The sequence below is a fragment of the Arachis stenosperma genome, chromosome 3, assembly GCF_014773155.1.
Source record: "Arachis stenosperma cultivar V10309 chromosome 3, arast.V10309.gnm1.PFL2, whole genome shotgun sequence".
NCBI lineage: Eukaryota > Viridiplantae > Streptophyta > Magnoliopsida > Fabales > Fabaceae > Arachis > Arachis stenosperma.
In genome coordinates this window covers 98,018,977-98,027,390 of record NC_080379.1, presented here as the reverse complement: position 1 = coordinate 98,027,390, position 8,414 = coordinate 98,018,977, and the positions used below count along the sequence as shown (strand labels likewise).

The window sequence follows — 8,414 nt, the reverse complement described above, 5'->3', positions numbered from 1 at the left end:
CAAGAACTCCCTTCCTCTGAGGCGTCCCATTACTCACAGGATTCCTTTCAAAGTGTACATGAACTGGTTATTTGCAACCATGTCAATGAGTTCCTGAGCTTCTGCAGGCGTTTTCTTTAGGTGACTAGATCCACCTGCAGAATGGTCCAATGACATCTTAGATAATTCAGACAGACTATCATAGAATATATCCAGGATGGTCCATTCTGAAAGCATGTCAGAAGGATACTTTTTGGTCAATTGCTTGTATCTCTCCCAAGCTTCATAGAGGGATTCACCTTCTTTCTGTCTGAAGGTTTGAACATCCACTCTAAGCTTGCTAAGCTTTTGAGGAAGAAAGAACTTGACTAAGAAAGCCGTGACCAGCTTATTCCAAGAGTTTAGGCTATCTTTAGGTTGAGAGTCCAACCATACTCTAGCTCTGTCTCTTACAGCAAAAGGGAAAAGCATAAGCCTGTAGACCTTGGGATCAACCCCATTGGTCTTAACAGTATCACAGATCTGCAAGAATTCAGTTAAGAACTGAAAAGGATCTTCTGATAAAAGTACATAAAACTTGCAATTCTGTTGCATCAGAGAAACTAATTGAGACTTTAGCTCAAAATTGTTTGCTCCAATGGCAAGGATTGAGATGCTTCTTCCATGTAAGTTGGAATTTGGTGCAGTAAAGTCACCAAGCATCTTCTTTGCACGTCCACCATTGTTATTGGGTTCGGATCATGAGTAGAAGAGAAATGTTAGTAGATAAATAAATAAATAGAAGGGGATGAGAGAGAGAGAGAGAGAGAGAGAAAGAGAGAATTCGAATATTAAAAGAAGAAAGAGGAGAAATATTTTTATTTTTTATTTTATTTATGATGTTAGTTTCGAAAATTAGGAGAAGAAATAGAATAAAATTAAAATTTAAAACATTTAGTTAATTAAAAAGAATTTTGAAAAAGGGTTGGTGATTTTCGAAAATAAGAGAGAGAAAAGTAGTTAGGTGGTTTTGAAAAAGATAAGAAATAGTAAAACAAACAAAAAGTCAATTAGTTGGTTGAAAAAGATTTGAAAATCAATTTGGAAAAGATAGGAAGTTAGAAAAGATTTTTGAAATCAAATTTTTTAAAAAGATATGATTTGAAAAAGATATGTTTAAAAAGATATGATTGAAATTTATTTTGAAAAAAGATTTGAAAAGGAAATTAGAAAGATTTGATTTTTAAAATTAAAATTGATTACTTGACTAACAAGAAACTAAAAGATATGATTCTAGAATTTAAAGATTGAACCTTTCTTAACAAGAAAGTAACAAACTTCAAATTTTTGAATCAATCACATTAATTGTTAGTAAAGTTTTCGAAAATTATGAAATAAAATTAAGAAAAAGATTTTGACATCACTTTTTAAATTTTCGAAAATAATAATAAAAAATGAAAAAGATTTGATTTTTGAAAAAGATTTGAAAAGATAAGATTTTTAAAATTGAAATCTTGACTTGACTAACAAGAAACAACTTATTAAAAAAAATTTTGACTTAGTCAACCCAAAATTTCAAAATTTATGAGAGAAAAAAGGGAAAGATATTTTTTTATTTTTGAATTTTTAATGAGAAGAGAGAAAAACACAAATATGACCCAAAACATGAAAATCTTGGATCAAAACCAATGATGCATGCAAGAACACTATGAATGTCAAGATGAACACCAAGAACACTTTGAAGATCATGATGAACATCAAGAACTTATTTTTGAAAAATTTTCAAGAAAAGAAAAATATGCAAGACACCAAACTTAGAGATTTTTTATGTTTAGACACTAATAATTCTAAAATGCATATGAAAAACAACAAAAGACACAAAACAATAAAATATAAAGATCAAACAAGAAGACTTACCAAGAACAACTTGAAGATCATGAAGAACACATGCATGAATTTTCAAAAACTTTTAGAAAATTAAAAATATGCAATTGACATCAAACTTAAAATTTGACTCGAGACTCAAACAAGAAACACAAAATATTTTTGGTTTTTATGATTTTATTAATTTTTTTGGATTTTTTCGAAAATTACTTTTTGGAAAACGAAAACAAAGAAAAATTTTGAAAGATTTTGAAAACTTTTTGAAAATAAAATAAAACAAGAAGAAAATTACCTAATCTGAGCAACAAGATGAACCGTTAGTTGTCGAAACTCGAACAATCCCCGGCAACGGAGCCAAAAACTTGGTGCATGAAATTGTGATACACAGTGGCGCCAACAACTTGGTACGCACAATTGTAATCTCAACTCGTTTTCACAACTTTGCACAACTAACCAGCAAGTGTATTGGGTCATCCAAGTAATAAACCTTACGTGAGTAAGGATCGATCCCACAGAGATTGTCGGCTTGAAGCAAGCTATGGTCACCTTGTAAATCTCAGTCAGGCAGATTCAAATGGTTATAGAGTTTTAATAATTAAAAGATAAATAGACGTAAAATAAAGATAGAGATACTTATGTAATTCATTGGTGGGAATTTCAGATAAGTGTATGGAGATGCTTTATCCCTCTTGAATCTCTGCTTTCCTACTGCATTCATCCAATCCTTTACACTCCTTTTTATGGCAAGCTGTATGTAGGGCATCACCGTTGTCAATGGCTACTTCCCATCCTCTCAGTGAAAAAGGTCCTCTACGGTTACCCGCATGGCTAATCAGCTGTTGGTTCTCGATCGTGTAGGAATAAGATTTACTATCTTTTTGCGTCTGTCACCACGCCCTACAGTCGCAAGTTTGAAGCTCATCACAGTCATCCCATCCCAGATCCTACTCGAAATATCACAGACAAGGTTTAGACTTTCTAGATCTCAAGAATGCTGCCAATTGATTCTAGCTTATACCACGAAGACTCTGATCTCACGGAATGGAAGGCTCTGTTGTCAGGAGAAGCAACCATGCGTCGTGGACCAAGAATCCAAGAGATACACACTCTAGCTTTCACAGGTAGAACGGAAGTGTTTGTCAGGCATGCGTTCATAAGTGAGAATGGTGATGAGTGTCACGGATCATCACATTCATCATGTTAAAATGCAAGTGAACATCTTAGAATAAGAATAAGCATGAATTGAATAGAAGAACAATAGTAATTGCATTAATACTCGAGGAACAGCAGAGCTCCACACCCTTAATCTATGGTGTGTAGAAACTCCACCGTTGAAAGTACATAAGTGATAAAGGTCCAGGCATGGCCGTGAGGCCAGCCCCCAATGTCTAAGATCGTATAAATTGATCAAAGATAGATACCAAGTTGAAAATACAATAGTAAAAAGTCCTATTTATACTAGACTAGTTACTAGGGGTACAGAAATGAGTAAATGATGCAGAAATCCACTTCCGGGCCCACTTGGTGTGTGCTTGGGCTGAGCATTGAAGCTTTCACGTGTAGATGTCTTCCTTGGAGTTGAACGCCAGTTTGTAACTTGTTTCTGGCATTTGACTCTGCTTTGCAACTTGTTTCTGGCGTTTAAAGCCAGAATAGGGCAGAAAGCTGGCGTTAAACGCAAGTTTGCATCGTCTAAACTCGGGCAAAGTATGGACTATTATATATTGCTGGAAAGCCCTAAATGTCTACTTTCCAACGCAAATAAGAGAGTGCTATTTGCACTTCTGTAGCTCCAAAAATTCCATTTCGAGTGCAGGGAGGTCAGAATCCAACAGCATCTGCAGTCCTTTGTCAGCCTCTGAATCAGATTTTTGCTCAGGTCCCTCAATTTCAGCCAGAAAATACTTGAAATCATAGAAAACACACAAATAAAGTCCAGAAATGTGAATTTTTTTTTAAAACTAATAAAAATATACTAAATTATACTAAAAACTATGTAAAAACAATGCCAAAAAGCATATAAATTATCCGCTCATCAGTACACCACTACTAATCTCACTACATCCAAGCCCAACCAATCTAAGCCCACCACTATGAAGCCCACTATCTCCAAGCCTAACTTATGCAAACCCACCACTGTCAAGCAAACCCAACCAAAGTTCCAGTCATATAAGCCCGCAACTAAAAAAGTCACACCAAATTCTAGCAAGCCAAAAACTGCCAAAGCAACCACTGTCAAATCCACTCCCCCTATGACCAGATCAGCTAGTAGATCAACACCTAAAGTTCAACAAAATGAACATAGCAATGAGGACGACAGCAGTAGTAGTAGTGATTCATATGACAGTTGTTCATATCTTGGGTCAAGCTGTCTGACCCGGGATGTTCTACAGACAAAGTGACTGACCTCTTCAGGTCAGGACAATCAGACCTCTTCTCAAAGAGCTCGACCAAGTCACCAGGAAAGCCCAAAGAAAGGCCCAAATGGAGGACCGCGTACCAAAGCCCAAGGCAGTCCAAGCCTACAGAGAGAAGGGCGGTTCCCTTGAAAGATAAGATGACCTCGCTTGAAGATAAGATAAAGATAAGATAAGATAACTAACTTATCTTATCTAAGAAGGTCATTCTACGCCATTATAAATACACTGAAGCACCCAGGTATAACTCATACTCTGATTCTACTAAAAACCTACTTAATACCCTTGCTAACTTAAGCATCGGAGTCCCTTGCAGGTACCACCACCCACCGGTGACGAGGGATCAGCAGCGTTGCCAGTCTAACAAGTCAGACACGACAATTCCAGCCGCCACACGCATGCCGGACCCGTCATCCCCGACCAGTACAGAAGATCTCGTCCGAGATTGACCCACAGTTTTAGGTAACCCTCGGAACAACAATGCTGAAGACTCTCTTTATAAGCCAAGGGCTATTGATAGCTCAACTGAAATTGAGACTGACAGTGGAAGATTTGAAGTGACAAAGAAGAATCATAAGTCACCTGGGTCATCTTGGAGCAAGGAAAAACAAAAAATGCTATTGGAAGAAGATATGCTAATGGTGAACTCTGATGAGGAGGTTGACTTGGTAGAAGTCTTAAGCAATAAAATTGCTGCCCAAGGTGGAGAATATGATGCCTATGATCCATATTTTGCTGATTCAGATGGAAATGACTCCTAGCACTCTAAAGAGATGAAAACTCCCCCAAACAGCGAAGATAAGGACACAGCAGATGATAGTGATGATGTGTTCCCATAATTTAATAAGGGATCTAGATTTGGAGAGTGCAACCTTCAAGTAGGAATGAAGTTCAACACTAAACAAGACTTCATTGAAGCGGTTAGAGAATTCACTATACAAGAGGGGAGGTAGATTCAAAGGGAGAAAGAATGTGAGCTAGAGGTCAAGAGCAATCTGTAATTGGAAAAAACAAGGATGTAAGTGAGTGGCTTATGCAAGCAAAGATTGTGATGAGACATGTTGGAAGATGAAGACATTTTATAATGATTATATATGTCCCAGAAAGAGCGAAAACAGAGTTGCAAATAGAAAATGGCTTGCAGGAAAATTAGTCAAGAAGCTCAGGAAGTATCTAAACCTGAAACATGGAGAGGCAGCAACATATTTCAAGAGAAGATGTGACTTGGATTTGAACAAATCATCATTGACTAGAGCCCTTACAGATGCACGAAATATTGTATAAGGTGATGCGGCTGCACAGTATTTAAGGTTGAGGGACTATGCAGAGACCCTTCTTAAGAGTAATCCTGGATCCACCATTAAGATCGGTGTTAGTCCCTGTTCATACCCTAGGTCGAGTTGTTCGACCCAGGATGTTTACAACAAGTCGACCGACCTCTTCAGGACAGGACCATCCGACCTCTTCTCAAAGAGCTCGGCCAAATCACCAGGAAAGCCCAAAAAAGGGCCCAAACAGAGGAGCACGACACAAACCCAAGCCTAGGGAGAAAAGGACAGTTTTCTTGAAGATAAGATAACCCCACTCAAAGATAAGATAAGATAAGATAAGTTATCTTATCTCCAGGAAGGTTATTCTACACCATTATAAATACACTAGAGCACCCAGGTATAACTCATACTCTGATTCTACTAAAAACCTACTTAAAACCCTTGCTAACTTAAGCATCGGAGTCCCTTGCAGGTACCACCACCCTCCAGTGACAAAGGATCAGCACCACCACCAAGTCCAACAAGTCAGACATGGCGGCCACCATCATCAAGTCGGACACAGCAGCACCGACCAGCACAGAAGGTCTCGACCGATATCGACCTACAGTTTTAGGTGACCCTCGAAACATTGGCGCCGTTACCGGGAAACCTGGAAGTCATCCCACCATCATGGCGGACAACCTGGACAATGACCATAACTCTGATGTGGAGAACATAATACCACATAAGAACGTGGAGGTTACACTAGACAATACTTCTCAACCTAACAAAGACAAGGACTCCCCAAGCACGGGACCCATGGAAGCACTTCAGGATCGCCTAAAACAACTTGAAAAAGAGGTCGAATATCAGCGGGAAACTGAGAAAGACCGACGAAGGGAAGTTAGGCGACGCCACGAATTAGAAGACAAGCTCCAAAAGCTCGAAGCTGAGCTCAAAACTAGAATTACTCGATCCAGTCACGAGGATAATTCCCGCAAGGACCAAGACCCATTCACCAAAGAGATCATGAAGGCCAAAATCCCAAAAAACTTCAAACCTCCCGATATGACTTTATATGATGGCACATCAGATCCCAGCCATCATCTCAGCAACTTCCGAAGTAGAATGTATCTCACCGATTCCTCAGACGCAACTCGGTGCAAAGCTTTTCCGACCACCTTAACAAAGGCAGCAATTAAATGGTTCGACAATCTGCCCCCCAGGTCCATCTTAAGCTTTGATGACTTAGCCAAAAAATTTCTAGCCAGATTCTCCATCCAAAAGGACAAAACTAAACACACCCCAAGTCTACTAGGGATCAAGCAAGGAGATCAGGAAAGTCTTCGTAGCTACATAGAAAAATTCAACAAAGCATGTTTGGACATTCAGAGTCTGCTAACCGAAGCAGCCATTATGGGTCTCATTAATGGGCTACGAGAGGGACCTTTTAGTCAATCTATATCAAAGAAATATCCCACATCTCTGAATGAAGTACAAGAACAAGCAGAAAAATACATCAACATGGAGGAAAACTCTCGACCAGGAGAAACCCCAAAATCTGGATTCTCCAACTCCTCCCGAGATAAAGACAAAGATTCAAGAAAAAATATGATCCGCATGGAGAGAAGATTAAGAAATACCACAATTACACCCCTCTCCGGGTGTCTCTTGTGGAAGTTTACAAAGAAGTATGCCACACGGAGAAGATTCTACCACCCTGTCCACTTAAAAGCAAAAAGGGAGGAGGATATCAGACAGAATATTGCGAATACCATCGAATCTATGGACATCCCACCAACGAGTGCTTTGACTTGAAGAATCTCATAGAGAAATTGGTAAGAGAAGGGAGACTAGATCGGTACCTGGTGCACGAAATTGTGATCACTACTTTTCACAACTCAAATAATCCCCGGTAATGAATCCAAAAACTTGGTGTTCAATACCATGGCATAAACACAACTTCGCACAACTAACCAGCAAGTGCACTGGGTCGTCCAAGTAATAAACCTTACGCGAGTAAGGGTCGATCCCACGGAGATTGTTGGTATGAAGCAAGCTATGGTCACCTTGTAAATCTTAGTCAGGCAGACTCAATTGGTTATGGATGATATATGAATAAAACATAAAGATAAAGATAGAAATACTTGTGTAATTCATTGGTGGGAATTTCAGATAAGCGAATGGAGATGCTTTGTCCCTTCCGTCTCTCTGCTTTCCTACTGTCTTCATCCAATCCTTCTTACTCCTTTTCATGGCAAGCTGTATGTTGGGCATCACCGTTGTCAATGGCTACAGTCCCGTCCTCTCAGTGGAAATGTTCAACGCACCCTGTCACGGCACGGCTATCCAGCTGTCGATTCTCGATCATGTCGGAATAGAATCCAGTGATTCTTTTGCGTCTGTCACTAACGCCCCACAATCGCGAGTTTGAAGCTCGTCACAGTCATTCAATCATTGAATCCTACTCAGAATACCAGAGACAAGGTTTAGACCTTTCGGATTCTCTTGAATGCAGTCATCAATTCTAGCTTATACCACGAAGATTCTGGTTAAAGAATCCAAGAGATATCTACCCAATCTAAGGTAGAACGGAGGTGATTGACGGTCACACGTTCATAGGTGAGAATGATGATGAGTGTCACGGATCATCACATTCATCAAGTTGAAGAACAAGTGATATCTTGGAATAAGAACAAGCTGAATTGAATAGAAGAACAATAGTAATTGCATTAATACTCGAGGTACAGCAGAGCTCCACACCTTAATCTATGGTGTGTAGAAACTCCACCGTTGAAAAATACATAAGAAAAAGGTCTAGGCATGGCCGAATGGCCAGCCTCCCAATGATCTAAGATAGCATAAGACTAAAGATAGCTACCAAGATATCAAATACAATAGTAAA

General features: G+C 39.0%; 1 non-coding gene across 1 annotated transcript; it reads left to right on the top strand.

Annotated features, from left to right (window-relative positions):
- The first annotated feature begins 210 nt into the window (after positions 1 to 210).
- Positions 211 to 318, top strand: LOC130970904 (small nucleolar RNA R71). The gene has a single exon (XR_009082150.1). It is a non-coding gene; the product is annotated as a small nucleolar RNA R71 (small nucleolar RNA).
- Positions 319 to 8,414: the final 8,096 nt, after the last annotated feature.